At 41.9% G+C, this 21,272-nt stretch overlaps 1 long non-coding RNA gene across 1 annotated transcript; it reads right to left on the bottom strand.

Moving 5' to 3' along the window:
- Positions 1–1,898: 1,898 nt before the first annotated feature.
- LOC145539892 (uncharacterized) lies at positions 1,899–20,914 on the bottom strand. Its single transcript, XR_014078034.1, has 8 exons — positions 20,801–20,914; positions 16,829–17,011; positions 16,510–16,675; positions 12,095–12,234; positions 9,396–9,514; positions 8,896–9,009; positions 7,910–8,063; positions 1,899–2,544 (listed from the first exon to the last, which is right to left on the bottom strand). It is a non-coding gene; the product is annotated as an uncharacterized LOC145539892 (long non-coding RNA).
- Between the last annotated feature and the right edge of the window lie 358 nt (positions 20,915–21,272).

Raw genomic sequence — 21,272 nt, 5'->3', positions numbered from 1 at the left:
TTTTTCACTCATACTTTTTTAAATGGTCAGATTGTTGAAGTTAGAATATATCTGTCAGTAAGCTGATATACCAGCCAAATGCTCACACTGGCAGAAAAATCACATAGCATGAAATTATTTCATACAATGAAATAACTTCATAAGGTGAAACATTTTTACACTCCATTATTTTAACTCGAAGCTAGTAATATATTCTTTGCCTCTCTTTCTTTACAAGGAGAAATTGGTTGTTAATACCTCCTTCCACATATTCTCTGTAGCCCTAGATAGTGTGAGGTGCATGTTTTTGCTCAGGATCCTGCCTGTGACCTTATAGTTACAGGGCAGCAGGACTGGGGCACTGACTCTGAGCTGCCCATTAGTCCCCAGACAGGGCTGTGGCCCACCTACCCAGCACTCTGCTTCTAATGTAAAATGGCATGGGATAACTCTTCAATAAGACTTGCCTTAAAATATAGTGAATGTAGTCAAATATCCAAAATTGCCATTAACAGTTTTCATTGAAGATTTATGCAACAATGAATTTTTAAAGAGCCTCTTAGGTGTAATCTTAAATTTCCTTTTCATCTTGATTTTTCACTCCTTCCTTCCTATACCCTTTACTTCAATAAATAACTGCCTGATACAGCAGCCAAATCCCCTACTTTAGCAACATTGTGTTTTCCCTTTTGCTGTGCCCTCCATCAGTAATTCTCTTTTTCTATCTCTGTAGGTCGAATTGGGAGATTAGCATTCACATACACACATCATCATGTTTAAAATGGACAGCTTGTGGGAACCTGCTGTAAAGCACAGGAAGCTCAGCTCTGGTGCTTTGTGATGACTTACAGGGTGGGGTGGGGGTGGGGGGGCAGTAGGAGAGCGGTCCAAGTAGGAGAAAATATATGTGTGCATATAGCTGATTCACTTCATTGTGAATTATATTCCAATTAAAAATATACATATAAGACACAGCTCCAATGTCACTTCCTCTCCAAAATTTATACAACTCATCTCCAAATCCACTGACCCCAGCTGGAAATTATCTCTTTCTTCTCAGAATCCTCTTAACATTATCTCCCATTTGTGACAATTCTCATTCTCTTTTTAGGTATTGGGTACATATGTTAATCCTGGGGTTTTTAGAAACCCGTTCATGGCAGTAGACTTTGTGCCTGGACCCCTGTAGAGCAGTGGTTTTCCATCTCTCTGTGAACTGGTGCCATTTTGACTAGTACTTTGGGAAGCCCACCTGAAGAGATCCCCCTGCTCACACACTACCTTCCCCCCATCGCTATGCTGTTTGAATGTCTGCTATGCTCCTGTCTGCTTGACTGTGCGCTACTGAAAGTTCTCACTTGTTCCTGTCAACACATCATCTTGCTATAGTCATGAGATTCGCTGTTAGGTCACTCTTCTTACTTCCTGCAGGAACGTTTATACTGCTGACCATGAGTCATAGGATCCATGCTGTTCATCATTCCATGGGACAGGCATCACCATGTATGTATGGGGCTCAGTTGGGACAAAATGGACCCACCAGAGTTGGGAGCACAACTATGAAGAGCTTATAGCACTCCAGAAAGCCATGGCCATATCATTTAGGAATCTCTGCCTTGGCAACTTGAACCTCATAGATGCTAAATGTGCTTTTATGGAATCAATTTACCTAAGTGTATGACTCTGTTTATATTTTCAACCTATAACCCTTTCTTGAGTAACAATACCATGGTTTTGTTACCTGCAGAATGAAGTATTTTACATATGTATTCTTTCAAGCAAAAAGAATATTTCCCCCTTGTTAGCATCTCTAGACCAGGAATTTAGACAACAAGCCTCTATCTACCCAGTGACCTGCCTTCTGAAACCCTTTAGCTTCAGCTACTGGAAGACACAATTTTTACATGTTAACTTGAATATCTGAGCCAGTCTTGGGCATTTTTACTTTTAGGTCCGTTTCTCAACATTTACAGGATTGTTAATCTTATATCAAGGGAAGGCTGTCTTATAACATAGGTGGGCTGATCCCTGGAGGGTGCCTTTTCCTGTTAGTGGGATTCTGGCAGGGTTCAGCCAGTGGGAGGATGGAGGGCAGTTGAAGAGAGAAGCTGGGGTGGGGGCTCTGGCAACTCTTCCATGCTCCCATAGGTCTGTGGTGGGCAACCCCAGCGCCCAGACTCCCATAAGAACACTTCCACCTTCCCTCTGTTGCTAATCACCAGGCTACTTCACCATCTCCTGAGGGATCTGAGCTATTGCTGTGTAACCAGTCTCTTGTATTTCATTCTCTCTGTTTTAAGTCCCCAGAATGGTTTGTTTTTCTGGTTGGACTTGACTGATACAGTGCTGCTGAACCACCTTCTCCAGCTCTAGGGACATAAAGATGACAAATCACATGATTCCTCTGATGGTATAGATTGGAGGGAATAGTATTCTTCGCTCTGTTGCCAAAGACTGGCTTCCATCCATACGGAAAAGTTGGCCTCAATTGCAAGTGACAAGCAGACAGTGTTAATACTGCTCTGTGACCTTAGGCACATAGTCTCTGGGTCTGCATTTCTTCATCTGTAAAATAAATGGTATAACAATATTGACCTCATAGAGTTGTGAGGATTAAATGAATGAATACATATAAAGTGCTTACAACATTTCTTGGCACATAGAGAGCTCATATAAGTGTTAACTATTATTATTTAACTACAAATAGCTCATTATCTTTTCTTGCCTGTTAGTTTAATTCTGAAAATGGTGAAGTACAAAGCTAATTTGTTGTAGGATTTTCATGACTTTATTAGATTTGTAACTTGTCTTCCTGAATCAGCCAAAGACAAATGGAAGCCATTAACTTTGCAGAATTTAATATTTGGCCTGAGCTTTATCATTGGCAATGCTATCAGAATTAGCCACATAAATTTGTTACTGAATTTGGAAAACAGTTTGGAAGCATTATATATTCTATGAAATTCTCCTTTTTGAATGATTCCTTTTGGAATTCAGTCCAAAAAAAGCCTTGTTTTCCTTATGAACCTGTCAAAGCTTTCTCTTTTTTCATCATGGTAATTATGTAAATGGCCATGAATCCTTTTTGGTTTTGGTTGCTGGAGAGCTTAGAACTAAATTTAAAGTTTAGTTGTATAATTTGTGCTTGGTTGCCCCCGCTCCATATTTGTCTCTACTTAATTTGGCCTTGTGGAGCCCATTATACAGAGTGAAGTAAGCCAGAAAGAAAAACAACAATACAGTATACTAATGCATATATATGGAATTTGAAAGATGGTAACGATAACCCTATATGAGAGACAGAATAAGAGACACAGATGCATAGAACAATTTTATGGACTCTGAGGGAGAAGGTGAGAGTGAGACGTTCTGGGAGAATAGCATTGAAACATGTATATTACCATATGTGAAACAGAACACCATTCCAGGTTCGATGCATGAGACAAGGGCTCAGGGCCGGGGCAATGGGATGACCCAGAGGGATGGGATGGGGAGGGAGGTGGGTGGGGGGTCCAGGAAGGGGAACACATGTAAACCCATGGCTGATTCATGTCAATGTATGGCAAAAACTATTACAATATTGTAAAGTAATTAGCCCCCAACTAAAATAAATAAATTTATTAAAAAATAAAATAAAATAAAAAAATAAAATGGAAAAAAAAAATTTGGCCTTGGTTTTATCATTGAATTTATTTTTTGATTGATTCCATTATATTTCACCATTTGTATTAGTGTTATATGTTACAGCAAATTCTTTCTGGAATAAGATGTGATAAATAAATAAGATGTGTTATAAATAAATAACACTAAATTAAATTTGTAGGGTTTTTGGAGTGTGTTTTCCATCAATATGTTATTCTGTGTGTGTGTGTTAGTTGCTCAGTCATGTCTACTTTTTGCGACCCATGAATGTAGCCCACCAGGCTCCTCTGTCCTTGGGATTCTCCAGGCACGAATACTGAAGAAGGTTGCCATGCCTTTCTCCAGGGGATTTTCCTGAATGTGTATTCTGCATCACCGAATTCACTAGGGGGGTAGAGAGAGTAGAGGAGGAATGGGTTGGGAGTATGGGATTAGTATATATAAACTACTGTATGTAGAACGGATAAACAGCAAGGTCCTACTGTATAGCACAGGAAACTATATCCAATATCCTGTGATAAACCATAAAGGAAAAGAATATGAAAAAATAATGTATATATATGTATAAGTGAATCACTTTTCTGTACAGAAGGAATTAACATATAGTGAATCAACTATACTTCAATGAAATAAATTTTAATGAAGAGATTAATCTCTAGGTAAAAAATTATATTCATAGGTAGCTGAACTTTTCAGCATGGCCCATCTTGGGAAGTTGAAGTGGTTTGGTCACATGACTCAGTCATTTTTATTTCAGAATCAATTATAATAGACTGCCAAAGTCTTACAGAGCATGAATTCTATGGTATGTTATTGTTATTTGGAAAAAGCATTTTGTGGTCAAGTAAGTTTGGGAAATGCCCGGTTACAGAAAATTATGTCTCACTGCTTCAGGATTTTTCAGAGCCTGAATTAAGGTATATTGTGATTCTCTAAGAAGGAAACAACATAAAGTAGAATTTTCCTAACTTGCATAATCAAGGAACTCTCTCCACTGCCATTTTTTTCTTCTTAATTGAAACTCCAGTTAGTATTTTGAGGAGTTAGGATTCTCTTATGTAGGCTGATTTCCTATAGACTGGATTTTCCCTACATAGTTTAGGCAAGTACTACTTTTTAATTAAGTCTAAGTCTAATTAATAAAATAGGGCTGTTCACCATCAATTAAGAGCATTCTCTAGAATCAGGAATCTTGAAGATTTCTTAATTCTTAAAAACTCATCTTATTTTAGTAATAAAAGCAGATTGTTTGGAAGTAAACGCACTTTTTTAGTGCTGGGGCCTTACTGTTTCTGCTTAAAATCAACTTACCTGGTCAGAAATATAAAATCAATGACCATGTCACTAATGTGATGTCTAAACTGTTCAGTATCATGGAGCCATAATTTAGTTTTAGACAAGAGTCAGATTAAAAGCGGAGAAGGCAATGTCAACCCACTCCAGTACTCTTGCCTGGAAAATCCCATGGACAGAGGAGCCTGGTAGGCTGCAGTCCACGGGATCTCGAAGAGTTGGACACGACTGAGCGACTTCGCTTTCACTTTTCACTTTCATGCATTGGAGAAGGAATGGTAACCCGCTCCAGTGTTCTTGCCTGGAGAATCCCAGGGACTGGGGAGCCTGGTGGGCTGCCATCTATGGGGTTGCACAGAGTTGGACACGACTGAAGCGACTTAGCAGCAGCAGCAACAGCAGATTAAAAGTAAGAATAGAGTTAAAGGGATCAAACTGTGAATATAAGAATTTTTTAAATGACATGCTTGGGAAATAAAAGTAATTACTTTTGAACACTTTTCCATATATAAACCTCAAACACAAGGCACAATTTTATTAAGATTGACAAGGCTAATCTATAATTAAAGCGATTCAGAAAGACATTTAACCGTGATTTACTTTTTCTTAAAGCTGAACAAAATGGATGCTGTTAAGTGGAACTATCTAATAATACAGCATTCTGGCTGCCTGTCTTTGGTTCCAGAGAGTATAGTGGTGCTGGCGCCAGAATTCTAGATTCCTCTATTTATGGGGACATTTATTCCCACAGAGCCCCTCTTCAAGCACAATTTTCCTACCATAACCAGACTAAAAACAGCTCAGAAATGCAACGTTTGTTTCATGCTTAACTTTTACAAAAATACTTGCAGATATATCATTTTGTTCATTTTAACAAGACAAATGAGAAAAGGGTCAGCAGAGACAATTAGGCTGCATGGTTAGTAGCATAAGCCACACCTGGATTTAAATCTGATTCTACCATTAGTTCTGGACCATTGAGCAATCAGCTAATGGCTCCAAGCCTCTGTTTCCTCCTGGATAAAATGGGAGTAATAATAGAATCTAATTTATGTGAAGATTAAATGAGTTAATCCAAAGTGCTTAGTGCAGAGTCAATGCTCATTACATGCATTATATATTATATAACGTATAGATTCAAACAGAAGAAAGTGAGATTCAAGAGAGTGACTTGTTCAAAGTTGCAAAAAAAAAACCCAAACAAACTAGGATCTGAACTCTGATCTTGCCATTCCTAGTAGGAAAACCGTAAGAGCCCTGTCCTGGTGGATGGCTGCTTGCCTGTTGTGCTCCTTGCTGACCCTAACAAGGCTCTAGCACGTGACCTACCATAGCATAGTAGACAGAGTGTGTGGGGTGGTTGAAACTACGTGAGTTTTAGAATTAGACAGATATGAGTTCAAATCCAAGTGTTGCCACTGGTTTGCACAATTAGTGAAATTGTGATAATGATATACTCTTCAGGATGAGAATTTAGTGAGATGATGTATGTAAAGTGGCTGGTCCATGATAAACTCTCAATAGATGTTGATCATTGTTGAGAAGTGATGTGGGGTTGCCGGCAGGGTAGGGGGGCGCTCTATATTAACCTGGAGAGAAGAGGAATGGCCCCAGTCCTCAACCAATGTGGTGGAGATATAAACTCCCATTTTATTCCTTCTACTTAGATATAAAGAGATAGAAAGCCTTCTCATCCCTGTTATTTTTTAACAATCTTGTTTATAAACTTTATCTGCATAATCCAAAATAAAATATTAAAGCTCCTTAATAGGTTCTTAGAAGTAACATCTTGGCAAGCTCTTCTGAGCATGTTTACTACATCTTGGGTTTGTAGTTACAGTAAGTCAATAGATACTTCTAGACATAATTTAAAATTTACACTTAAATACTAGATGCTTAAAAGAACATCAGAGAATAGAATATTAAATAGTGCCCCACCAACATTTGATATTAACTACTGTCAATTGGGAATCGTATAAGTATTTAGCAAAAATGATGTCTTGAATTCTGTGAGCCTGGCAAAGAGGGCAAGGAGAAGAATCAGGAAGTACTCCCCTGGGGAGGGGAGATTAGCTCTACTAAGGAGGGGAATTATAAACTAAAGCTTGAAGGAGGAGCTAGGACAAAAAAAAAAACACTGAGAACTGTGGGTCATTATAATGTAAAGTGTGTATAGCAGTTCTTATAGTCTAAAGATTTATACTAAATGCAGGTGTGATGGATTAAATGTTTATATCACCCCCAAGTTCATATGTTGAAGCCCCTAACCCCTAGTGTGAAGATATTTGGAGACAAAGCCTTTAGAAGGTAATTAGGTCATGAGGGTAGAGCCTTCATGAATGGAACAGTTAGTGCCTTTTAAAAGGGACCTCAGAGAGCTCTCTTGGCTTCCTTCTGCCACATGAGAAGAAAATGAGAAGAAGGCAGTCTGCCACCCTTAAGAGGGCCTTCATTAGAACCTGACCATGCTGGCACCCTGATCTTGGACTTCCCACTTTCCAGAGCTGTGAGAAATAAGTTTCTGTTGTTTATAAGACCCCCAGGCTATGGCACTTCATTATAGCAGCCCAAACTGACTAAGATAGCAAGAGCCTGAGAATACATAAAACTGTAAATTTGAGAGGTAATTCAATTTTCCCCAGGTCTATGACAATAACCATATTTTCCTACCTCTTGCCTTTTCTCCCCACCTCCACCCCTTGGTATAAAAGTAAGGCACCCAAATTATTTCAACATTGTGGTAGATTATATTTTACAAAGATAAGTGCATATATATATATATATATATATATATATATATATATATATATATAAATAACTCCCATCTCACATGCTCTTATAATGTGACATTAACATGCCTCCGTCAAGAGGTGAGGTATATGGTCCTTCCCCTTGAACCCATAGTATGCAGCAGAGGTGGCTCTGGATGATTTCCAACAGTAGGTCATAAAAGATGATATGACTTCTACCTGGCTCTATCTCTTATAGCACTCACTCTTGGAAACACGCTCAGGCCACCTGGAGAAGCGTCATGTTGATGCTCTGGCTGACGGTCCCACTATGGCTCTCAGCATCAACCTCCAGACAAGTGAAAGAATGAGTCTTTCCATGATTCCAGTTCCCTGCCTCTGAGTTTTCCAGCCAAAGCCCTGGAATTTGAGGAGAAGAACCAAGTCAGCTTTGCTGTGCCCCATTTGAATTCCTGACCTGTAGGAACCAGGAGGTAACAAATGCTTATTATTGTCCTAAGAGTCTGAGTTTTGGGATAATTTACTCCAGTTACTTGGCGACTCCCTGGGGGTGCTTCAAACATGTCTCATAAACAGTCTTCTCAGACTATTTAGCTTTGTTTCCTGGGACTAGTGGCTGCTCAAGAAGCTGTGCAAAGCACAATGCCTCACTGTTGTCACTACTGCTAGGGCACTCGTGTGATTAGAACCATGTTGGACTCTTTTGGAAACTTCATATGGAGCTGGAGAATCTTGATTAGTTGAGAGAAGATGAAAAACCATTACCTAAAAGAGGAATAACATGTGCCATGATTTGGCAATTTAGGCATGTAGATATAAGTGCTTTTCTGGGTCATTTTGGATATGTAACTGGTTTCATGCTGGAAGTGGGGTAGGGGAATTCAGTTGCAGTGGGAGGCTAGTGAAGCTCCCTTTAGGGTACAAACCACAGGCAACGTTACCCTTTTGCTGGTGCTCATTAAGGCACAGAATCTCAGCCTGCATACTCCAGTCTCTATCCTTCTAGGGACCCTCCAGGGGAACTCTAGAGAATGTGGTTTGAGGCACAAAAGGAATCAAGAGATCCGATATGTATTTTTAGCAAGAGGAGTCAGAAATCCACTACTGCTTCTGTAGTAGACCAGTTCAGAGAGTTTAGTTCAGACTGGTTCACATTTAGAATCTTACTTAACTGGAAGAAATAGGAAACCTGAAGAACTGGTGGCTTAAACAAACGTGTTGTTGCTCTTACCACCTCATGTAAAAGAAATCCAGTGGGAAGCAGCACAGAACTGGTAAGGAGTCCTGTGATGTCATCCTGATGTCTCATGGTTACAAACAGCAGCTCTACCTCCAGACATCACATCTGAATTTCAGGCAGAAAGAAAAAGAAGGGCAAAATATAAAAAGTACATGAAAATAAAGAAACAGAAAGTATATTCTAGCTGTGTCTGCTCTTGCTGTAGGGAGCTTTCCTAGAAGCTCTACCTAAACAATTCTATTTATACCATATTGGCGAGGATGAGTTGTGTATCCATCCACCCCTGGTTGGAAAGGATCTGGGATATATAGTTGAGTAGTTGAGCACATTCTGCCCAAGCCAAAATTGGGGGTCTGCTGCTTTTAAAAAATGTCTATCACATGGGGTTTGCAGTCTCCCAAGTGTGTCATGTTTCTAGGATAGGTTTTAGAGATGTTACATGGTATGTTAGAAAAGGGGTTTCCCAGGTGGCTCAGTGGTAAAGAATCTACCTGCCAAGCAGGAGATGCGGTTCAATGCCTGGGTCAGAAAGAGCCCCTGGAGAAGGAAATGGCGACCCGCTCCAATATTCTTGCCTGAGAAATCCCATGGGCAGAGGAGTCTGACAGGGCTGTGCAAAAGAAATGGACAGGACTGAGTGATTAAGCAAAAACAACATGCTAGAAAAAAAACCTTGGTTTTGGAGTCGAAAGGATTTAGTAAAAGACTCACTTTGTCTGAATCTCATTGTCCCTACTTATAAGAATGATGTTACATGAAGTTTTAAAAGACATGCAAAATGTCCACTACAACACCTGGACATAGGACACTTGCAAAATAATTAGTTCCTCTTTGGTTCCTCTTTGGTTCCTCTTCCTTGCAAGGATCTCTAAAGAATCTCAGTGAGGCCCTTCAGAGTGTGGCCCCATCAACCTCTCCCTAGTGCCTCAGGCCTTTTGACACAAGCAGTGAGTAAACCTCCCAACCTCCCTTGGCCAGAACAAGGGCCCCAGGGAGCCTGAACCCTCCTCTCATGTCAGGAGAGACTTGCAGCCAGGCTACAGCTATCATGGCACTGACTGCTTTGTCACCCCTCTCCTGAAGAAGTTCAGCATGTGTAAGCATTTTGGGGGTGTCTCGTGAACAGTTATGTGTACAAAGAGGTACTTAACTTAGATGGTTCTTATCTCTCCTTAGTCCTAGGATATGGGCTGCGTGTAATGGTAAAGAACCCTCCTGCTAACGCAGGAGACATAAGAGACCCAGGTTCGAGCCTTGGATCAGGAAGGTTCCCTGGAGAAGGAAATGACAACCCATTCCTGTATTCTCACCCTGGAGAATCCCACAGACAGAGGAGCCTGGTGGGCTACAGTCCATAGGGTCGCAAAGAATAGGACACGACTTAAACGACTTAGCGCACACACAGGATATGGGCTGCATATAATACAGGGTGTGTGTGTGCTTAGTCGCTCAGTCAGGCTCCTCCGTCCATGGAATTTTCCAGCCAAGAACACTGGAGTGGGTTGCCATTTCCTCCTCCTGCATTGGCAGGTGGATTCTTTACCACCTGGGAAGCCCAACACAGGTAAGTGTTGTCGGTTGGTGACAGGTTGGCGACAGAACTTCTTATTATGACAATGGAAGCTATTTACATGATGATAGGATTAAAAGGGTGCCTGGGTGATTTGGGAACCCAGGTTCCTTTCACCTTAGGATCCTTAATCATCGTTTTATCTGCTGATTTGCCTAAAGCCCGTGGCAGGAGAAAGGGCTGGAAGATTGTGGGTGGGTGAGTGGCGTGGGTGGGTGGTTCTTGTGGGCGAGCCCTGGAGGTAATGGATGTTCATTGACTAGCAATCAGTTGCATGGTGATGTCTTACTGCAAGACAGGCTGGGAAATGCAATACAGCTGTGTACATTGGATTGATGGGAGGAAATGGGTTTAGTGATCAGCTAGATGGTACCTGCCATGGAGATGAGAGCAAAGGCCAGATCCAAGAGATAGCCTTTGACTCATAAAACCTGAGGGCCAGAATGAATTCTTAAAGTCCTATAGACCAACCCCCTTATTTTGAACTTTGTTCCATTAGAAATTAAGACAACAAGCTTTACGATGCTGTGGGAGACACAAAGAGGAATGCAATCCTGCCATGCCCCTGCCCCTGCCCTGAAGGAGTCCACAGGCCTGGGTGGAGAAAGGGGCAAGGGCAGGTGTGCGTATAATGAAATGTAAGGCAGATGGATGGTTGCTAGATGACAGGAGGCCTTTCAGAACAGTTTAGTTTGAAGGTTGGTGGTACAGGTAAGTATGAAGGTGGTACTATGAAACTAGAAACAGTTAATAAACATGAGCTTCACTTATTTATTTTCTTGAAGCATAGTTGATTTGCAATGTTGTGTGCATTTCTGCCATAGAGCAAAGTGATTCAGTTGTATGTAAGGTGGCACTAGTGGTAAAGAACCTGCCTACCAGTGCAGGAGACATAAGAGACTCTGGTTCGATCCCTGGATTGGGAAGATTCCTTGAAGAAGGGCATGGCAACCCACTTCAGTATTCTTGCTTGGAGAATCCCCATGGACAGAGGACAGAGGAGTCTGGTGGGGTACAGTCCATGGGGTTCAAAGAGTTGGACATGACTGAAGCAACTTAGCACACACAACACACTCATACACACATACATAAATATACATATATATACACATATATCCGATACAGGGATCGAACCCACATCTCTTAACTCTCCTACATTGTCAGGCTGGTTCTTTACCACTAGTGCCACCTGGGAAGCCCCTATATATTTTTTTAAATATATTTTTTCATATATTCTTTTCCATTCTGGTTTATCACAGAATACTGAATATAGTTCTCTGTATGGTGCTATACAGTAAGACCTTGTTGTTTATCCATTCCATATGTAATAACTTACATCTGCTTACCCCAACCTCTCACTCTATCCCTCCCCTAGCCCCCTACCATCTCTTGGCAACCACAAGTCTGTTCTCCATGCCCATAAAAATGAACTTTAGACACATGGTTCTGAAAGTGTGGTCCTGGACTAACAGAATCAGGCTCATTGGGAACTTAGAATTGCAAGTTCTTAGGCCCCTTTCCACATCTACTGACTGAGAACCTCCAGGATGGGGCCCAGGATGATAAAATCTGTTTTTTATCAAGCTCTCTATGTGATTCTAATACAAAGAGTTGGCATACCAGTGCTTTTAAAGCATATCAGCTCTGCAGATTTTCTTCATGTAAAACATCCTAGACTGTGAAGATTTTAACCATTCTTTCCATGTTTATTACAATTTTGTAAGAGCACTTCATAATCAAATATCAGTAGCATCTGAAACCTAAATAAATTCAATGAAGTTATATGGGTACATTTTCAACAGTTTTTCAAGCTGTTATTTGTTATTATTAATAACATGATATTCTTTGGGGTCATGAAACCATTTAAATCTCAAGACCAGTACTTAACTGCACAGTTGGTCCTTGATGGTTTATACACTTGCTGTTTCATTTTGGAATGAGCCATGGCTCATAGATTCTTCTCTGTGTGCAATAGCAGTCGTAGTGTGGAAACAACCAGCTGTCTATTACCTTCTGTTGTCACTGTTTTAGATCAGAAGGGCCTGTTTCTCCAATGGGTTTCACCGCACATCACAGCCTCACCCAAGTTTATAGTCAGAGCAGAAGGCAGAGGGCAGTGCCATGAGGTGGTTCTGAGCCTTCAGTTGGGGGGTGCTAATAGAGATGGTTGGATATCATCACTGACATCACTGGCTCAATAGCCATGAAGCTGAGCAAACTCCCGGAGATAGTGGAGAACAGGGGAGCCTGGCATGCTGCAGTTCACGGGGTTGCAAGGAGTCACACATGACTTAGTGACTGAACAACAACAACAGTGACGCCAGACTGGGGGAAGTAGTAGATTTTCTGAGAGGCAAGGAGGTGCTGGGAGGTACCAGCTTGCTTCTTAACCCCTTTTCTGCCATCACTGACTCTGAGACCTGTTGGTTTCCATCTCTTTAAAGTGAGAGAGCCAAGTTTGTTCTGTGATTTTAAACTTCTTAGGAGTCATGGTTCCTTTGGGAATCTCTAGAAGGCTGGACTCTGTTTCTCAGAAATAAGTCCATGTATATGTATACCTCTAGGTCCACAGGCAAACCCAGGATTAGATGGTCTCTCCAAGACATCCCAGCCCTGGTCTCATTGAAACTTCTGATGCGTCTGTGAAATATGTGGAAAGAAGTCTAATGCTTAAATTCTGGAGATTAAAAAATATTGCCATCCTTCATGACTCTGTGGCTGCTTAAGTCATGTCTTGTAAAGAGCACCTTTAATCTAGTTTAATTAATCTAGTTAATTCAGTTCAGTTCAGTTCAGTAGCTCAGTCGTGTCCGACTCTTTGTGACCCCATGAATCGCAGCACGCCAGGCCTCCCTGTCCATCACCAACTCCCGGAGTTTACCCAAACTCATGTCCATTGAGTCGGTGATGCCATCCAGCCATCTCATCCTCTGTCGTCCCCTTCTCCTCCTGCCCCCAATCCTTCAGGGTCTTTTCCAGTGAGTCAACTCTTCGCATGAGGTGGCCAAAGTATTGGAGTTTCAGCTTCAACATCAGTCCATCCAATGAACACCCAGGACTGATCTCCTTTAGGATGGACTGGTTGGATCTCCTTGCAGTTCAAGGGACTCTCAAGAGTCTTCTCCAACACCACAGTTCAAAAGCATCAATTCTTCGGGGCTCAATCTAGTTAATTAAGTTACCCTGATTTGGAAGATGATTGGTCTCTGGGTAGAGAAATGAGCAACTCCTTCTCAGCCTTTTGGATTCAAAAAAAGCCAAGACCTTATCATTTATTTAGAAAGTTAAAATGAGAGTTTTACATAAAAGTTTCCATTTTTTGACAGTTTTAGACAGGAAGCAGCCAATCAGAACTCTGGAGCTATTCAGCAGTAATTATCCTTCATCTGCTAATTTCTAGGCAGGAAAAATATGATTAAAATGAGTTTCCGCACAGCTGTTGATTAGGCATAATGGCAAAGTAATCATCATAAAGCTAATAATCAAAGCAGAGCTAACATTTGGAAAGTTATTGTTGAGTAACCAGAAGGCTATAAAACCCCAAAACGACATCCAACTAACTAGATAATTACACCCACCCTACACATTTTTTTTGTCTGTAATTCAACATCAATTAAACCGAGAAAACTAAAATCAGTTAATTATATCAATTTTGAGGTCAACTTTTAACAGCTCAAAGCTCCCTGATAAACAAACCACAATATTGAAAGCTTTTCTGAAAAATCAATAAATAAACAGCCATCATACTAGGCAAAGCTGCAACACATTTAACAACACGTCAATAAATTCTAAACAAGCCTGTACTTTGATGAGCTGAAACCCCCTGCTACCTGCCCTCCCTGCCCCCTAATATGCAATCCCATTCTGCTCAGGCAAGTATGCCTGTGGTTGGTGATGCTGCCATTGGACAGCTATTACAGACCTCCACTGAGCAGTTCTTTGTAATTGTACAGCTCCCACTGGAGAACAGAGATTAATGAGCTCACAAATGGGACAGCACGTAATTTCAGATCTTGAGGATGATACCAAAGCTATGCAGGATGCTTGATAACAGAGTCACTTTCTTTCTTATGTCCATCATCCAGAAGTCTAAAAGTCAGTAGTGTAAGTGGAAAGTTGGGCTGATGTGGAAGTACTTCAAACAGAGTGAGAGCAAATGGGGTTTCTGGCTCATCTTTCATTGTGATCCTGACTGAAGACCACTGGATAAGGCCTGTTAGGATTCTAACCGCAATCCACTGGAAATCATTAGAAAGCCAAGGGTGAACAAAGATAAATGTATGCACTAGGGAGGAGTGGTTAGATGCCCAGTGATAGAGGAACTTGTGACCCAAGGGTGTATATGTTTAGGGTTACAACACCTTAGTTGCTTTCTTTCTACTTTCACCTTCCCTTCCTTTCTTTTTCTTTTAATTTTTTGGCTGTGCCATAAGGCATGTGGGATCATAGTTCCCTGACTAAGGACCAAACCTGTGCCCCTTGTATTGGAAGCAAGGAGTCCTAACCAATGAACTGCCAAGGAAGTCCCTTTTTTTTTTATATATATGTATATAACTTAAATTCCTTAGAATTCTCTCTCACTATCCTGGGTGGAAACACTGGATTTCCTCTACCAAATGAAGTAGGATGTTTCCCATCATGTCAAGTCACCCAGGCAATTTTTTTTCAACAGACCCAGGCCTACATTCCAACATCCTCCTTTTAATTTTTTCCAATACTCTGGCCACCCACTGTTTTGAGGCTATCCAGATGCTCTTGCATATGATTTTATGCTTTAATGGAAGAAGGCTGAATATGGATTGTAAAATCATCTATCCCCTTTCCCATCATAAGAACATGACAGCTCATTAATCTTAACTCCTCAATAAATAGCAGTCTTCTCTGTGGGTAAAATTCCATAATGTTAAGTCACTGTTTTGCAAAGGCCTGAATCACAAGAACTTCTTTCAAGGAAAACTACAAATTTCTAGTGCTATGAGTATTAGTCACTTTGATGGAAAAAGAAGTGTGGTCAAACATTTGAAATTTGCATTGAGATGTACAAGCTCTGGCTGTAGGGAGTTGGACGGTGAAGACGCCCCTGGAGCAACATAAACAAAAGTGACAAGAGGCTGGGAATTACAGTGGACATGGAATTAGCAGGAGAAAGGCATGGGGTTTTCCTGAATGATACTGGTAAGAGTTTTCTGTCAGTTCTGCACACAAGTTGTGAGCCTCATGGCCTGTCCTCTGAGCTATGTTTAAAGCCAAGAATTGTGGTTCTCCAGGACTAGATGGATGTTCAGGCCCCTCCCCATTCTTGGTTCTAGAAAGATGGTGCACAGTTCCCACTCACCCCCTCTTTGTAGATGGCTCTGCTTCCCTGCCTGTTGTGAGATTCCCAGCAGTGTTCTATGAGGTATTCCTGGAGAATTGTATGTGGCCTAGAGGAAACTTCACTCCTCATTCCTCCTAGTTTCTTCCCAACATCCTACACTCCCACCCCCATATTGTAAGACATCTCCAGTGATGTCAATGTGTAGAATGGGCTGAAGTTAACTAAGATAAAGTTACAATAATCTTAGGATGTTAAGATTATTGTTTCTACTATAAGTCTTATAAAGGGAATTCTGTGGCGGTCCAATGCTTAGGGCTCCATGTTTCCACTGCAGGGGGCGTGGGTTTGATCCCTGGTCGTGGAACTAAGATTTCACATGCCACACAACGTGGCCAAAGGAAATACATACATACATACATACATATATATATATATATATATATACATATATATACATATATGTATGTGTGTATATATCTTATATCAATAGAAGCACCGGAGGCTTTGCCAAAAGATGTATAGAGACCCCAGAATTTATATTTGCTTCTCTCAGTCCCACTATTTTCAGGATCTGGGTGGTCTTAATTTGACTTCACTGAATTTCCCAAATTTTACCTTTTGTAGCCCAAAATAGCCTCTTTGTCTTCCCTTGCCGTTGTCAGGATGAGGGTAGGAACAGGTGATGCTGAGGTACAGGGGAGAAACTGAATGAACTTACTGTGATTTAGTCTGGAACAGTGACTCCATGCCCATTCTCTGTGTGAGTGGGATTAAACAACTAAGACAGCTGGAGAGATTGATCAGATCTCACAATCCAGGTCAAGGAGGCCAAAGTCAATAATCATGCCAGCCATCAAAAGCCTGCCAGCAGGTCATGAACAAGGCTGAACCGTGGAAGTAAATAGGAAAAGAGGAAGACAGTCATGATGGGTTTATACCAGCTCCTCTTTCTTAAACTTCTGTACTCTTATCTTACTATCATTCTCAGCTGAGAGTATCACATTCTACTTTATAGGGAAAATGGAAGCCAGACTTACACAGCTACTGACATAGGGCCCATCTGAGTTCCTGTGTCAGTGGAGGAAGTGCTCTGTCTCTTCTCCAAGGTCAGCCCTCCACTCATGCCCTGACTCAGGCCCCTTTCATCCTCTCAGGACCCGGTCCCTTGGTTTCTCCTCTCTCTCTTCGCAATCTTCAGCCTCTCCCTCTTTACTGGACAACTGCCAACAGCAGACAGACGTACGCTTACAAACAAAAAGTTACCTCCCTCAACCCCTAAGTTTCACCTGCTGCTTTCCCATTTCTCTTTCTTAACGTCATCTCCAGGGTGGGGAAGGCAGTAGGACTGCCTTTAGTAACTAGAACAGGTTAAAATTCTTGCCACACAGGAAAGGGTCAAGGAGGTCCGTACATGTAGATGAGAGTTAGCAGACCACGAGGACCAATGTTCCTTCATTTAGTGACTACCTACTCTCTGCCAGATGGTCTGCTAGGTGTTGGTAACATAAAGAGCGTTAACACTTTGTCTCTTCACTGTTAGTGTGGAAGTGTAGGTAGAGATTTAGAGAGGTGAGGCTGTCAAGGCAGTATGAGAAGCTATAATTGCCCCACTCCCACCCCAGCCATAGAGAGTTTTGGGCCGGTTATAAATGACTACTAGGATCACATCCTCCGAGGTCACATCTCTTTATAAAGCTCCTGAGGTTTCCTGAAGCCCTGTTCTACACCACTCTGTTTTCAGCTTCCTACCCTTACACCCTTGGGCACACCAGGCCTTTAACCTAGCCAGCTCTGGTGAGGCTGCCTGGGGTCAGGAGGGTACATATTAGCACAATGTTCCAAGAGCCATCACTTTGATCAAGCAGATATTCTCCAGATGGCTCTCTCAAAGTGCAGACGTTTTGAAGAGCCTCCTACAGCAACAAAAACACATAGCTTCTCTTGGTTTAAGAGTTAAAGTCTATAGGAACAGACAAGTACTGTTTGAGTCCCCTTATATGAAATACTGTGCATGAGTGCTAAGTCACTTCAGTCGTGTCCGACTCTTTGCAACCCCATGGACCATATAGCCTGCCGGGCTCCTCTGTCCATGGGATTCTCCAGGCATGAATACTGGAATGGGTTGCCGTGCTCTCCTCCAGGGGATCTTCCCAACCCAGAGATCGAACCCACATCTCTTACATCTCTTGCATTGGCAGGTGGGTTCTTTACCACTAGCGCCACCTGGGAAGCCTACATGAGTTACCTAGAGTAGTCAAATTCATAGAGTCAGAAAGTACATTGGTAGATGCCAGGGGCTGAGGGTGGGTGGTGTGGTGGGGATTCAGGCACCTTCAGGCTGGAAGAGCAGTCACACTTCAGAAACTTTCCTGGATTCTCCACCCACCCAGCCAATTCTAATTTCATCTCATTGGTCAGAACTAGGTCACATGGGCCTCTTAGCTGTGAAGCAGTCTGGGGAGGAAAATGTTCTATCTTGCTAGTTTTTTTGTCTGTTTGTTTGTTTTTTATGTTTTGGCTGCACTTTGTGGAATTTGGAATCTTAGTTCCCTAACCAGGGATGAAACCTGTATGGAAGCATAGAGTCTTAACTGCTGGACCGCTGATTAAGTCCTCTAGTTTTTTTATGAGAAGACAAGGCATCGAGCATGAATGACTTTGGGGTGGCTCACAATGTCTGTAGTATACCCCATTTGACTTTCTCCCTGAGCAGGGGTTCTCAGCCTGGATCTGCACTAGTATGCCTAGGGAGCTTCTAAGATTAAAGCCCAGGCTACCCTCGACCAATTAAATCAGAGTCCCTGAGTGGGACCCAACATTGATAATTGTCAAGCTCCTATCTGCCGCTAAGGTCTGGAACCACTGCTACATTTCTACCTTGGCTACTCCAGAGGTTGATGGGAGCATTAATTTTGACCTGATTCTCATTAGAAATAAGCAATAGATTTATATAAAGTGTTAGAGAAAGATAAGACCTTCCTTAGTGGTTACAGAACAAGAGTTTCTCAAGGTCAAATATGAAGTCAGTGAAAATTTAGGGTGAGATCACTAGACCCTACACCCCCCACCGCTGCAATGAGCAGTAGCCCCATTCAGGTTTCATTGCATCCAGTCAAATGCCATGTGAATTATGTGGCAGTTTGGGGAAATTTGGGCTTCCCTAGTGGCTCAGTGGTAAAGAATCTGCCTGCAATGATCCATCCAGGCTGAGAACCCCTGCTCAGGGAGAAAGTCAAATGGGGTATACTACAGACATTGTGAGCCACCCCAAAGTCATTCATGCTCGATGCCTTGTCTTCTCATAAAAAAACTAGAGGACTTAATCAGTGGTCCAGCAGTTAAGACTCTATGCTTCCATACAGGTTTCATCCCTGGTTAGGGAACTAAGATTCCAATTCCTGACCCCTGGGTTGGGAAGATCCCCTGCAGGAGAAAATGGCAACCTGCTCCAGTAGTCTTGCCTGGAGAATCCCATGGACAGAGGAGCCTGGTGTGCTAAAGTCCTTGGGGTCGCAAAAAGAGTAGGACACAACTGAAGCAACTAACACTTTAGGAGAATTTAACCTTGATCCAATTAGCACTAAAGGTTAAGGAAAGCAGGTAACCTTGAGCTGCAGCTGTCTCTCCTCCACTCCAGTAATGATGCTCAGCATGGAAATCCAATTTGGAATGAGTGTGTAATTTCATTGTTTATTTAATCCAGAGCCACTTCTCTGTAAATAGGATGCTTAAAAGCTTGAATTAATAAAGCTTTCTCTATCCAAGGTGCACTTACTAAACTGCTCCAGCACTGTTCACTAGGTGTTCAACTGCCAAAAAGCCCAATGGTAAATGCCCCCTTGTTCATCTGGAGGGTCTGGCTTCTGAAGCCAAACAGGTGGTGCTGATTCACATGGAGTTTTCCAGACTCTTAGCATTAGAGGCAGCCTTACAGATCATCCACCCAAACAGAACCTTGGGGGGGGTGGAGTGACTTGTCCAAGGTCACCCAAACTATTTGTTGCAGTTTGGGTCATTAGCATCAGCCTTTAGATTAAACTGATTATTTTTACATAGCAGAAACCTAACAAATGCGACCAAAGATACACGGGTCCCTAATTATTGCCCTCTAAATTTTCAGCCTAAATCTTTAAATAATTCAAGACTTGAAACAAACCCATCTTGCAGGAATAACTCAGACAGCAGAGGGAAAAGGAAATGTGTATTTCTATATGCATTTCCTGAACTGGCTGCCAGCGCTGCTCAATGATACTGAATGTGCCTGTCAGCACCTAGCACATGCCTGGCCTGTGTAGGTTCTCTCTAGATATTTGTGGGTCTGAATTGATCCCCACAAGCCCTTCACTTTGCTCCCCATTGTTTAGAATGCCTCTGCAGGACCACATTATCACTAGCTGTTACATTTAGAGCAAAGCAACACGAAATCAACTATCTTTGGGATTTATGTGAAAAAGACGTGTAGTAGCTGGAAGTCATACATAGACTGATGAGTGTTTTTACAGTAATGCGCTCTCAAGTTCAATTTCTTAAGTCCTCTAGGTGACGCAAAATGATTGATTCTGAAAGTGAATGCTGAAGAAATAAATTGATTCCTTTGAAGTAAGCGGACCATTAATTCTTGACCTTAAAGTCTCTAAAATGTTTTTAAAGGAGTTGACTTAGCAGTTTCTGCATTTTATGGAATTAACTCTTTTTTTTCTTCTTTTGTTAATTTATTATCTTCCTGGGGCTTATGCACAAGCTTCCTAGTTTTTAGAAAAATAGGATGGAGCTGGCTATATGCCAGAGGGTACCTTAATGCTTTGCTTTAAACACGTATGCGGTCAATGGTTGAAGGCAGAGCGAAGGACTTAAATCCATAGGAAAGGTCAAAGCTGCCTTCTAGGCCACCTTAGCAAATGGCTGGTTATTTTGGCTACAGTTCTAATTCGAGTTCATTAGTGAGGCTGATTCCGTCCTATAGTCATCCCCGGGCTTCTGATTGACCCATTGTGGCTCTAGCTCTGCACCTGGGCTGTGTGGATCCAGACTGACTCAGAGGGTGAGCATCACTCTGTGAGACTTCCCCCTGCTGCCACGTGGAGCTCTGGTGGTGGTGGTTGTTCAGTTGCTCAGTCGTGTCTGACTCTTTTGTGACCTCACGGACTATAGCCAGCCAGGCTCCTCTGTCCATGGGATTCTCCAGGAAAGAATACTGGAGTGGGTTGCCATTTCCTTCTCTAGGGGATCTTCCTGACCCAGGGATCAAATCTGCAGCTCCCTCATTGGCACGTGGGTTCTTTACTGCTAAGCCACCAGGGAAGCCCTAGAAGCTCTGGTGTGTGGGCCTAAACTTTGTTTGCTAACACATTTGTTTAGCTGATGTTTAGTTGTTGTCTGCTATATGCTGGCAGATCCACCCTAATATTTGTCAGGCTCTGGGTGAAAGAATAATCGGAGACCCACAGAGTCTATGTCTAAATTCTGAGTTATAGATCAAAC

This window comes from Giraffa tippelskirchi, chromosome 2, assembly GCF_054371585.1.
Source record: "Giraffa tippelskirchi isolate mGirTip1 chromosome 2, T2T-mGirTip1v1.2.pri, whole genome shotgun sequence".
Taxonomy (NCBI): Eukaryota; Metazoa; Chordata; class Mammalia; order Artiodactyla; family Giraffidae; genus Giraffa; species Giraffa tippelskirchi.
Note: the sequence above shows the minus strand (reverse complement) of the source record. Positions and strands in the feature narration are given on the sequence as shown.